The following is a 12,446-nucleotide window of genomic DNA, read 5'->3' as shown; positions in this document are numbered from 1 at the left end:
ATAGTGGTGAGCATAGTTGCCTTCCAAGCAGTTGACTCGGGTTTGATTCCCGGCCAATGCAGAGCCTGAGGAATTCATTTGTTTTAGGGGCTGGATGTCATTTCAAGTGTATTACATTTGAATCATTATCCTTGTACTTGGAAGTCAGAATTGCTCCTACATTCTGCAGGTTATCTAAAATAATAAATGTTGTGCGACGTTGAACCAACAAGTGCATATCAAAATAGATTTGCAGTCCTATCGCCAAAACCATTCAGCCACCTTGTCCTGCGCCCAAGAGGTGATAGTCGGCATTCCGACAAGATCTGCCTGTCTGAGATTGTTCAAGGATCTGCAAAAGGGCTCATCCGGGATTTGAACCCGGGACCTCTCGCACCCTAAGCGAGAATCATACCCCTAGACCAACGAGCCTTACGCAAAAAGTTATTTTTTTGCTTTCTGCAGCAATGACAGTGAAGATATCGATTGACGTGTCCATGGTGCTTGGAACGATTGAACATCATGTGAGTGTTTTGTGCTTTACTTGTGAGCATAACAGTCTTCCAAAATCTTGACCATGCTTCAGTTCAAATCTTCTGTAGTTCATCTGCTGTGTCTTTCACATTCTGTCTTGTTCAGTCGCGACAGCAAAATGATGACGAGTTTTTACAAATTAATAAAGTGCAAAATGAGATCAATTCATTTTTTTAAAAACAAATGAAAAAATAAGACTTCCAAAAGAATGGAACTCATTTATTTTGAGTCAAATGAGACCATGAGACAATACCTATAATCGGTCTTCTCACAAAAACATCTCTAGCTTCCGAACCGTTTGACCTACAAATTCATATGACCACTCTCTGGAATGAGGAGACCCTCACGAACATGGTGGTATTCTCAATTTTTCTCTACATCCCCCACAAGTGTCAGGAGACTCGTCTGAAGTCACAACCATCTATGTTGCCAAGTTCTGTTTGTAGAATCCAAAATCTTGGGCTACAAACTAATGTGACCCCACTTGTCGCAATGTTCTCCGTTTTGCCCTACGTTCCCAACAAGTGTCACGGGACTAATCTGAAGGTAACCTGTAGTGATTAAAATGATAGATTTTTCAACCAGGGACCTCTCGCAACCTAAGCCATAATCATACACCTAAACCGTGAAAGTGAATTATCACTTTCCACCAAAATGACGGTCAAATTATGAGTCGATGTCTCAATGTTGCTACTGAGCTGCACATAGCATTGGTGGTATAGTGGTGAGCATAGCTACCTTCCAAGCAGTTGACCCGGGTTCGATTCCCGGCCAATGCAGAGCCTGAGGAATTCATTTGTTTTAGGGGCTGGATGTCATTTCAAGTGTATTACATTTGAATCATTATCCTTGTACTTGGAAGTCAGAATTGCTCCTACATTCTGCAGGTTATCTAAAATAATAAATGTTGTGCGACGTTGAACCAACAAGTGCATATCAAAATAGATTTGCAGTCCTATCGCCAAAACCATTCAGCCACCTTGTCCTGCGCCCAAGAGGTGATAGTCGGCGTTCCGACAAGATCTGCCTGTCTGAGATTGTTCAAGGATCTGCAAAAGGGCTCATCTGGGATTTGAACCCGGGACCTCTCGCACCCTAAGCGAGAATCATACCCCTAGACCAACAAGCCTTATACCAAAAGTTATTTTTTTGCTTTCTGCAGCAATGACAGTGAAGATATCGATTGACGTGTCCATGGTGCTTGGAACGATTGAACATCATGTGAGTGTTTTGTGCTTTACTTGTGAGCATAACAGTCTTCCAAAATCTTGACCATGTTTCAGTTCAAATCTTCTGTAGTTCATCTGCTGTGTCTTTCACATTCTGTCTTGTTCAGTCGCGACAGCAAAATGATGACGAGTTTTTACAAATTAATAAAGTGCAAAATGAGATCAATTCATTTTTTTAAAAACAAATGAAAAAATAAGACTTCCAAAAGAATGGAACTCATTTATTTTGAGTCAAATGACGCAAAGGTACGTGAATCAAAGTCAATTAATTTTGAAAATACCCATTCAAATAGATCCGTTTTCAACTAGAGAGATTAAGACTCGGCGTATCCGTCTCAATCCTCCACAACTGCTTATGTTAACCCACCATATCTGCAGTGAAAGATGGTGGACCTAGATCGGTTTTTGTCAAACCATGAGACAATACCTATAATCGGTCTTCTCACAAAAACATCTCTAGCTTCCGAACCGTTTGACCTACAAATTCATATGACCACTCTCTGGAATGAGGAGACCCTCACGAACATGGTGGTATTCTCAATTTTTCTCTACATCCCCCACAAGTGTCAGGAGACTCGTCTGAAGTCACAACCATCTATGTTGCCAAGTTCTGTTTGTAGAATCCAAAATCTTGGGCTACAAACTAATGTGACCCCACTTGTCGCAATGTTCTCCGTTTTGCCCTACGTTCCCAACAAGTGTCACGGGACTAATCTGAAGGTAACCTGTAGTGATTAAAATGATAGATTTTTCAACCAGGGACCTCTCGCAACCTAAGCCATAATCATACACCTAAACCGTGAAAGTGAATTATCACTTTCCACCAAAATGACGGTCAAATTATGAGTCGATGTCTCAATGTTGCTACTGAGCTGCACATAGCATTGGTGGTATAGTGGTGAGCATAGTTGCTTTCCAAGCAGTTGACTCGGGTTTGATTCCCGGCCAATGCAGAGCCTGAGGAATTCATTTGTTTTAGGGGCTGGATGTCATTTCAAGTGTATTACATTTGAATCATTATCCTTGTACTTGGAAGTCAGAATTGCTCCTACATTCTGCAGGTTATCTAAAATAATAAATGTTGTGCGACGTTGAACCAACAAGTGCATATCAAAATAGATTTGCAGTCCTATCGCCAAAACCATTCAGCCACCTTGTCCTGCGCCCAAGAGGTGATAGTCGGCATTCCGACAAGATCTGCCTGTCTGAGATTGTTCAAGGATCTGCAAAAGGGCTCATCCGGGATTTGAACCCGGGACCTCTCGCACCCTAAGCGAGAATCATACCCCTAGACCAACGAGCCTTACGCAAAAAGTTATTTTTTTGCTTTCTGCAGCAATGACAGTGAAGATATCGATTGACGTGTCCATGGTGCTTGGAACGATTGAACATCATGTGAGTGTTTTGTGCTTTACTTGTGAGCATAACAGTCTTCCAAAATCTTGACCATGCTTCAGTTCAAATCTTCTGTAGTTCATCTGCTGTGTCTTTCACATTCTGTCTTGTTCAGTCGCGACAGCAAAATGATGACGAGTTTTTACAAATTAATAAAGTGCAAAATGAGATCAATTCATTTTTTTAAAAACAAATGAAAAAATAAGACTTCCAAAAGAATGGAACTAATTTATTTTGAGTCAAATGAGACCATGAGACAATACCTATAATCGGTCTTCTCACAAAAACATCTCTAGCTTCCGAACCGTTTGACCTACAAATTCATATGACCACTCTCTGGAATGAGGAGACCCTCACGAACATGGTGGTATTCTCAATTTTTCTCTACATCCCCCACAAGTGTCAGGAGACTCGTCTGAAGTCACAACCATCTATGTTGCCAAGTTCTGTTTGTAGAATCCAAAATCTTGGGCTACAAACTAATGTGACCCCACTTGTCGCAATGTTCTCCGTTTTGCCCTACGTTCCCAACAAGTGTCACGGGACTAATCTGAAGGTAACCTGTAGTGATTAAAATGATAGATTTTTCAACCAGGGACCTCTCGCAACCTAAGCCATAATCATACACCTAAACCGTGAAAGTGAATTATCACTTTCCACCAAAATGACGGTCAAATTATGAGTCGATGTCTCAATGTTGCTACTGAGCTGCACATAGCATTGGTGGTATAGTGGTGAGCATAGTTGCTTTCCAAGCAGTTGACTCGGGTTTGATTCCCGGCCAATGCAGAGCCTGAGGAATTCATTTGTTTTAGGGGCTGGATGTCATTTCAAGTGTATTACATTTGAATCATTATCCTTGTACTTGGAAGTCAGAATTGCTCCTACATTCTGCAGGTTATCTAAAATAATAAATGTTGTGCGACGTTGAACCAACAAGTGCATATCAAAATAGATTTGCAGTCCTATCGCCAAAACCATTCAGCCACCTTGTCCTGCGCCCAAGAGGTGATAGTCGGCGTTCCGACAAGATCTGCCTGTCTGAGATTGTTCAAGGATCTGCAAAAGGGCTCATCTGGGATTTGAACCCGGGACCTCTCGCACCCTAAGCGAGAATCATACCCCTAGACCAACAAGCCTTATACCAAAAGTTATTTTTTTGCTTTCTGCAGCAATGACAGTGAAGATATCGATTGACGTGTCCATGGTGCTTGGAACGATTGAACATCATGTGAGTGTTTTGTGCTTTACTTGTGAGCATAACAGTCTTCCAAAATCTTGACCATGTTTCAGTTCAAATCTTCTGTAGTTCATCTGCTGTGTCTTTCACATTCTGTCTTGTTCAGTCGCGACAGCAAAATGATGACGAGTTTTTACAAATTAATAAAGTGCAAAATGAGATCAATTCATTTTTTTAAAAACAAATGAAAAAATAAGACTTCCAAAAGAATGGAACTCATTTATTTTGAGTCAAATGACGCAAAGGTACGTGAATCAAAGTCAATTAATTTTGAAAATACCCATTCAAATAGATCCGTTTTCAACTAGAGAGATTAAGACTCGGCGTATCCGTCTCAATCCTCCACAACTGCTTATGTTAACCCACCATATCTGCAGTGAAAGATGGTGGACCTAGATCGGTTTTTGTCAAACCATGAGACAATACCTATAATCGGTCTTCTCACAAAAACATCTCTAGCTTCCGAACCGTTTGACCTACAAATTCATATGACCACTCTCTGGAATGAGGAGACCCTCACGAACATGGTGGTATTCTCAATTTTTCTCTACATCCCCCACAAGTGTCAGGAGACTCGTCTGAAGTCACAACCGTCTATGTTGCCAAGTTCTGTTTGTAGAATCCAAAATCTTGGGCTACAAACTAATGTGACCCCACTTGTCGCAATGTTCTCCGTTTTGCCCTACGTTCCCAACAAGTGTCACGGGACTAATCTGAAGGTAACCTGTAGTGATTAAAATGATAGATTTTTCAACCAGGGACCTCTCGCAACCTAAGCCATAATCATACACCTAAACCGTGAAAGTGAATTATCACTTTCCACCAAAATGACGGTCAAATTATGAGTCGATGTCTCAATGTTGCTACTGAGCTGCACATAGCATTGGTGGTATAGTGGTGAGCATAGTTGCTTTCCAAGCAGTTGACTCGGGTTTGATTCCCGGCCAATGCAGAGCCTGAGGAATTCATTTGTTTTAGGGGCTGGATGTCATTTCAAGTGTATTACATTTGAATCATTATCCTTGTACTTGGAAGTCAGAATTGCTCCTACATTCTGCAGGTTATCTAAAATAATAAATGTTGTGCGACGTTGAACCAACAAGTGCATATCAAAATAGATTTGCAGTCCTATCGCCAAAACCATTCAGCCACCTTGTCCTGCGCCCAAGAGGTGATAGTCGGCATTCCGACAAGATCTGCCTGTCTGAGATTGTTCAAGGATCTGCAAAAGGGCTCATCCGGGATTTGAACCCGGGACCTCTCGCACCCTAAGCGAGAATCATACCCCTAGACCAACGAGCCTTACGCAAAAAGTTATTTTTTTGCTTTCTGCAGCAATGACAGTGAAGATATCGATTGACGTGTCCATGGTGCTTGGAACGATTGAACATCATGTGAGTGTTTTGTGCTTTACTTGTGAGCATAACAGTCTTCCAAAATCTTGACCATGCTTCAGTTCAAATCTTCTGTAGTTCATCTGCTGTGTCTTTCACATTCTGTCTTGTTCAGTCGCGACAGCAAAATGATGACGAGTTTTTACAAATTAATAAAGTGCAAAATGAGATCAATTCATTTTTTTAAAAACAAATGAAAAAATAAGACTTCCAAAAGAATGGAACTAATTTATTTTGAGTCAAATGAGACCATGAGACAATACCTATAATCGGTCTTCTCACAAAAACATCTCTAGCTTCCGAACCGTTTGACCTACAAATTCATATGACCACTCTCTGGAATGAGGAGACCCTCACGAACATGGTGGTATTCTCAATTTTTCTCTACATCCCCCACAAGTGTCAGGAGACTCGTCTGAAGTCACAACCATCTATGTTGCCAAGTTCTGTTTGTAGAATCCAAAATCTTGGGCTACAAACTAATGTGACCCCACTTGTCGCAATGTTCTCCGTTTTGCCCTACGTTCCCAACAAGTGTCACGGGACTAATCTGAAGGTAACCTGTAGTGATTAAAATGATAGATTTTTCAACCAGGGACCTCTCGCAACCTAAGCCATAATCATACACCTAAACCGTGAAAGTGAATTATCACTTTCCACCAAAATGACGGTCAAATTATGAGTCGATGTCTCAATGTTGCTACTGAGCTGCACATAGCATTGGTGGTATAGTGGTGAGCATAGTTGCTTTCCAAGCAGTTGACTCGGGTTTGATTCCCGGCCAATGCAGAGCCTGAGGAATTCATTTGTTTTAGGGGCTGGATGTCATTTCAAGTGTATTACATTTGAATCATTATCCTTGTACTTGGAAGTCAGAATTGCTCCTACATTCTGCAGGTTATCTAAAATAATAAATGTTGTGCGACGTTGAACCAACAAGTGCATATCAAAATAGATTTGCAGTCCTATCGCCAAAACCATTCAGCCACCTTGTCCTGCGCCCAAGAGGTGATAGTCGGCATTCCGACAAGATCTGCCTGTCTGAGATTGTTCAAGGATCTGCAAAAGGGCTCATCCGGGATTTGAACCCGGGACCTCTCGCACCCTAAGCGAGAATCATACCCCTAGACCAACGAGCCTTACGCAAAAAGTTATTTTTTTGCTTTCTGCAGCAATGACAGTGAAGATATCGATTGACGTGTCCATGGTGCTTGGAACGATTGAACATCATGTGAGTGTTTTGTGCTTTACTTGTGAGCATAACAGTCTTCCAAAATCTTGACCATGCTTCAGTTCAAATCTTCTGTAGTTCATCTGCTGTGTCTTTCACATTCTGTCTTGTTCAGTCGCGACAGCAAAATGATGACGAGTTTTTACAAATTAATAAAGTGCAAAATGAGATCAATTCATTTTTTTAAAAACAAATGAAAAAATAAGACTTCCAAAAGAATGGAACTAATTTATTTTGAGTCAAATGAGACCATGAGACAATACCTATAATCGGTCTTCTCACAAAAACATCTCTAGCTTCCGAACCGTTTGACCTACAAATTCATATGACCACTCTCTGGAATGAGGAGACCCTCACGAACATGGTGGTATTCTCAATTTTTCTCTACATCCCCCACAAGTGTCAGGAGACTCGTCTGAAGTCACAACCATCTATGTTGCCAAGTTCTGTTTGTAGAATCCAAAATCTTGGGCTACAAACTAATGTGACCCCACTTGTCGCAATGTTCTCCGTTTTGCCCTACGTTCCCAACAAGTGTCACGGGACTAATCTGAAGGTAACCTGTAGTGATTAAAATGATAGATTTTTCAACCAGGGACCTCTCGCAACCTAAGCCATAATCATACACCTAAACCGTGAAAGTGAATTATCACTTTCCACCAAAATGACGGTCAAATTATGAGTCGATGTCTCAATGTTGCTACTGAGCTGCACATAGCATTGGTGGTATAGTGGTGAGCATAGCTACCTTCCAAGCAGTTGACCCGGGTTCGATTCCCGGCCAATGCAGAGCCTGAGGAATTCATTTGTTTTAGGGGCTGGATGTCATTTCAAGTGTATTACATTTGAATCATTATCCTTGTACTTGGAAGTCAGAATTGCTCCTACATTCTGCAGGTTATCTAAAATAATAAATGTTGTGCGACGTTGAACCAACAAGTGCATATCAAAATAGATTTGCAGTCCTATCGCCAAAACCATTCAGCCACCTTGTCCTGCGCCCAAGAGGTGATAGTCGGCATTCCGACAAGATCTGCCTGTCTGAGATTGTTCAAGGATCTGCAAAAGGGCTCATCCGGGATTTGAACCCGGGACTTCTCGCACCCTAAGCGAGAATCATACCCCTAGACCAACGAGCCTTACGCAAAAAGTTATTTTTTTGCTTTCTGCAGCAATGACAGTGAAGATATCGATTGACGTGTCCATGGTGCTTGGAACGATTGAACATCATGTGAGTGTTTTGTGCTTTACTTGTGAGCATAACAGTCTTCCAAAATCTTGACCATGCTTCAGTTCAAATCTTCTGTAGTTCATCTGCTGTGTCTTTCACATTCTGTCTTGTTCAGTCGCGACAGCAAAATGATGACGAGTTTTTACAAATTAATAAAGTGCAAAATGAGATCAATTCATTTTTTTAAAAACAAATGAAAAAATAAGACTTCCAAAAGAATGGAACTCATTTATTTTGAGTCAAATGACGCAAAGGTACGTGAATCAAAGTCAATTAATTTTGAAAATACCCATTCAAATAGATCCGTTTTCAACTAGAGAGATTAAGACTCGGCGTATCCGTCTCAATCCTCCACAACTGCTTATGTTAACCCACCATATCTGCAGTGAAAGATGGTGGACCTAGATCGGTTTTTGTCAAACCATGAGACAATACCTATAATCGGTCTTCTCACAAAAACATCTCTAGCTTCCGAACCGTTTGACCTACAAATTCATATGACCACTCTCTGGAATGAGGAGACCCTCACGAACACGGTGGTATTCTCAATTTTTCTCTACATCCCCCACAAGTGTCAGGAGACTCGTCTGAAGTCACAAGCGTCTATGTGCCAAGTTCTGTTTGTAGAATCCAAAATCTTGGGCTACAAACTAATGTGACCCCACTTGTCGCAATGTTCTCCGTTTTGCCCTACGTTCCCAACAAGTGTCACGGGACTAATCTGAAGGTAACCTGTAGTGATTAAAATGATAGATTTTTCAACCAGGGACCTCTCGCAACCTAAGCCATAATCATACACCTAAACCGTGAAAGTGAATTATCACTTTCCACCAAAATGACGGTCAAATTATGAGTCGATGTCTCAATGTTGCTACTGAGCTGCACATAGCATTGGTGGTATAGTGGTGAGCATAGCTACCTTCCAAGCAGTTGACCCGGGTTCGATTCCCGGCCAATGCAGAGCCTGAGGAATTCATTTGTTTTAGGGGCTGGATGTCATTTCAAGTGTATTACATTTGAATCATTATCCTTGTACTTGGAAGTCAGAATTGCTCCTACATTCTGCAGGTTATCTAAAATAATAAATGTTGTGCGACGTTGAACCAACAAGTGCATATCAAAATAGATTTGCAGTCCTATCGCCAAAACCATTCAGCCACCTTGTCCTGCGCCCAAGAGGTGATAGTCGGCATTCCGACAAGATCTGCCTGTCTGAGATTGTTCAAGGATCTGCAAAAGGGCTCATCCGGGATTTGAACCCGGGACTTCTCGCACCCTAAGCGAGAATCATACCCCTAGACCAACGAGCCTTACGCAAAAAGTTATTTTTTTGCTTTCTGCAGCAATGACAGTGAAGATATCGATTGACGTGTCCATGGTGCTTGGAACGATTGAACATCATGTGAGTGTTTTGTGCTTTACTTGTGAGCATAACAGTCTTCCAAAATCTTGACCATGCTTCAGTTCAAATCTTCTGTAGTTCATCTGCTGTGTCTTTCACATTCTGTCTTGTTCAGTCGCGACAGCAAAATGATGACGAGTTTTTACAAATTAATAAAGTGCAAAATGAGATCAATTCATTTTTTTAAAAACAAATGAAAAAATAAGACTTCCAAAAGAATGGAACTCATTTATTTTGAGTCAAATGACGCAAAGGTACGTGAATCAAAGTCAATTAATTTTGAAAATACCCATTCAAATAGATCCGTTTTCAACTAGAGAGATTAAGACTCGGCGTATCCGTCTCAATCCTCCACAACTGCTTATGTTAACCCACCATATCTGCAGTGAAAGATGGTGGACCTAGATCGGTTTTTGTCAAACCATGAGACAATACCTATAATCGGTCTTCTCACAAAAACATCTCTAGCTTCCGAACCGTTTGACCTACAAATTCATATGACCACTCTCTGGAATGAGGAGACCCTCACGAACACGGTGGTATTCTCAATTTTTCTCTACATCCCCCACAAGTGTCAGGAGACTCGTCTGAAGTCACAAGCGTCTATGTGCCAAGTTCTGTTTGTAGAATCCAAAATCTTGGGCTACAAACTAATGTGACCCCACTTGTCGCAATGTTCTCCGTTTTGCCCTACGTTCCCAACAAGTGTCACGGGACTAATCTGAAGGTAACCTGTAGTGATTAAAATGATAGATTTTTCAACCAGGGACCTCTCGCAACCTAAGCCATAATCATACACCTAAACCGTGAAAGTGAATTATCACTTTCCACCAAAATGACGGTCAAATTATGAGTCGATGTCTCAATGTTGCTACTGAGCTGCACATAGCATTGGTGGTATAGTGGTGAGCATAGTTGCCTTCCAAGCAGTTGACTCGGGTTTGATTCCCGGCCAATGCAGAGCCTGAGGAATTCATTTGTTTTAGGGGCTGGATGTCATTTCAAGTGTATTACATTTGAATCATTATCCTTGTACTTGGAAGTCAGAATTGCTCCTACATTCTGCAGGTTATCTAAAATAATAAATGTTGTGCGACGTTGAACCAACAAGTGCATATCAAAATAGATTTGCAGTCCTATCGCCAAAACCATTCAGCCACCTTGTCCTGCGCCCAAGAGGTGATAGTCGGCATTCCGACAAGATCTGCCTGTCTGAGATTGTTCAAGGATCTGCAAAAGGGCTCATCCGGGATTTGAACCCGGGACCTCTCGCACCCTAAGCGAGAATCATACCCCTAGACCAACGAGCCTTACGCAAAAAGTTATTTTTTTGCTTTCTGCAGCAATGACAGTGAAGATATCGATTGACGTGTCCATGGTGCTTGGAACGATTGAACATCATGTGAGTGTTTTGTGCTTTACTTGTGAGCATAACAGTCTTCCAAAATCTTGACCATGCTTCAGTTCAAATCTTCTGTAGTTCATCTGCTGTGTCTTTCACATTCTGTCTTGTTCAGTCGCGACAGCAAAATGATGACGAGTTTTTACAAATTAATAAAGTGCAAAATGAGATCAATTCATTTTTTTAAAAACAAATGAAAAAATAAGACTTCCAAAAGAATGGAACTCATTTATTTTGAGTCAAATGAGACCATGAGACAATACCTATAATCGGTCTTCTCACAAAAACATCTCTAGCTTCCGAACCGTTTGACCTACAAATTCATATGACCACTCTCTGGAATGAGGAGACCCTCACGAACATGGTGGTATTCTCAATTTTTCTCTACATCCCCCACAAGTGTCAGGAGACTCGTCTGAAGTCACAAGCGTCTATGTGCCAAGTTCTGTTTGTAGAATCCAAAATCTTGGGCTACAAACTAATGTGACCCCACTTGTCGCAATGTTCTCCGTTTTGCCCTACGTTCCCAACAAGTGTCACGGGACTAATCTGAAGGTAACCTGTAGTGATTAAAATGATAGATTTTTCAACCAGGGACCTCTCGCAACCTAAGCCATAATCATACACCTAAACCGTGAAAGTGAATTATCACTTTCCACCAAAATGACGGTCAAATTATGAGTCGATGTCTCAATGTTGCTACTGAGCTGCACATAGCATTGGTGGTATAGTGGTGAGCATAGTTGCCTTCCAAGCAGTTGACTCGGGTTTGATTCCCGGCCAATGCAGAGCCTGAGGAATTCATTTGTTTTAGGGGCTGGATGTCATTTCAAGTGTATTACATTTGAATCATTATCCTTGTACTTGGAAGTCAGAATTGCTCCTACATTCTGCAGGTTATCTAAAATAATAAATGTTGTGCGACGTTGAACCAACAAGTGCATATCAAAATAGATTTGCAGTCCTATCGCCAAAACCATTCAGCCACCTTGTCCTGCGCCCAAGAGGTGATAGTCGGCATTCCGACAAGATCTGCCTGTCTGAGATTGTTCAAGGATCTGCAAAAGGGCTCATCCGGGATTTGAACCCGGGACCTCTCGCACCCTAAGCGAGAATCATACCCCTAGACCAACGAGCCTTACGCAAAAAGTTATTTTTTTGCTTTCTGCAGCAATGACAGTGAAGATATCGATTGACGTGTCCATGGTGCTTGGAACGATTGAACATCATGTGAGTGTTTTGTGCTTTACTTGTGAGCATAACAGTCTTCCAAAATCTTGACCATGCTTCAGTTCAAATCTTCTGTAGTTCATCTGCTGTGTCTTTCACATTCTGTCTTGTTCAGTCGCGACAGCAAAATGATGACGAGTTTTTACAAATTAATAAAGTGCAAAATGAGATCAATTCAT

General features: G+C 41.4%; 11 non-coding genes across 11 annotated transcripts; 3 read left to right on the top strand and 8 right to left on the bottom strand.

Annotated features, from left to right (window-relative positions):
- Window positions 1–339: 339 nt before the first annotated feature.
- trnap-agg lies at window positions 340–411 on the bottom strand. The gene has a single exon. It is a non-coding gene; the product is annotated as a tRNA-Pro (tRNA).
- Window positions 412–1,220: 809 nt separating this feature from the next.
- Window positions 1,221–1,292, top strand: trnag-ucc. The gene has a single exon. It is a non-coding gene; the product is annotated as a tRNA-Gly (tRNA).
- Window positions 1,293–2,973: 1,681 nt separating this feature from the next.
- On the bottom strand, window positions 2,974–3,045 carry trnap-agg. The gene has a single exon. It is a non-coding gene; the product is annotated as a tRNA-Pro (tRNA).
- Window positions 3,046–5,607: 2,562 nt separating this feature from the next.
- Window positions 5,608–5,679, bottom strand: trnap-agg. Its single transcript has one exon. It is a non-coding gene; the product is annotated as a tRNA-Pro (tRNA).
- A 1,159-nt stretch (window positions 5,680–6,838) lies between these two features.
- Window positions 6,839–6,910, bottom strand: trnap-agg. The gene has a single exon. It is a non-coding gene; the product is annotated as a tRNA-Pro (tRNA).
- Window positions 6,911–7,719: 809 nt separating this feature from the next.
- trnag-ucc lies at window positions 7,720–7,791 on the top strand. The gene has a single exon. It is a non-coding gene; the product is annotated as a tRNA-Gly (tRNA).
- Window positions 7,792–8,069: 278 nt separating this feature from the next.
- On the bottom strand, window positions 8,070–8,141 carry trnap-agg. The gene has a single exon. It is a non-coding gene; the product is annotated as a tRNA-Pro (tRNA).
- A 980-nt stretch (window positions 8,142–9,121) lies between these two features.
- Window positions 9,122–9,193, top strand: trnag-ucc. The gene has a single exon. It is a non-coding gene; the product is annotated as a tRNA-Gly (tRNA).
- Window positions 9,194–9,471: 278 nt separating this feature from the next.
- Window positions 9,472–9,543, bottom strand: trnap-agg. Its single transcript has one exon. It is a non-coding gene; the product is annotated as a tRNA-Pro (tRNA).
- A 1,330-nt stretch (window positions 9,544–10,873) lies between these two features.
- Window positions 10,874–10,945, bottom strand: trnap-agg. Its single transcript has one exon. It is a non-coding gene; the product is annotated as a tRNA-Pro (tRNA).
- Window positions 10,946–12,103: 1,158 nt separating this feature from the next.
- On the bottom strand, window positions 12,104–12,175 carry trnap-agg. The gene has a single exon. It is a non-coding gene; the product is annotated as a tRNA-Pro (tRNA).
- Between the last annotated feature and the right edge of the window lie 271 nt (window positions 12,176–12,446).

Source organism: Oncorhynchus mykiss, unplaced genomic scaffold (genome assembly GCF_013265735.2).
Source record: "Oncorhynchus mykiss isolate Arlee unplaced genomic scaffold, USDA_OmykA_1.1 un_scaffold_305, whole genome shotgun sequence".
In the NCBI taxonomy this organism is placed as follows: Eukaryota; Metazoa; Chordata; class Actinopteri; order Salmoniformes; family Salmonidae; genus Oncorhynchus; species Oncorhynchus mykiss.
This window is presented reverse-complemented; position numbering and strand designations above follow the sequence as displayed.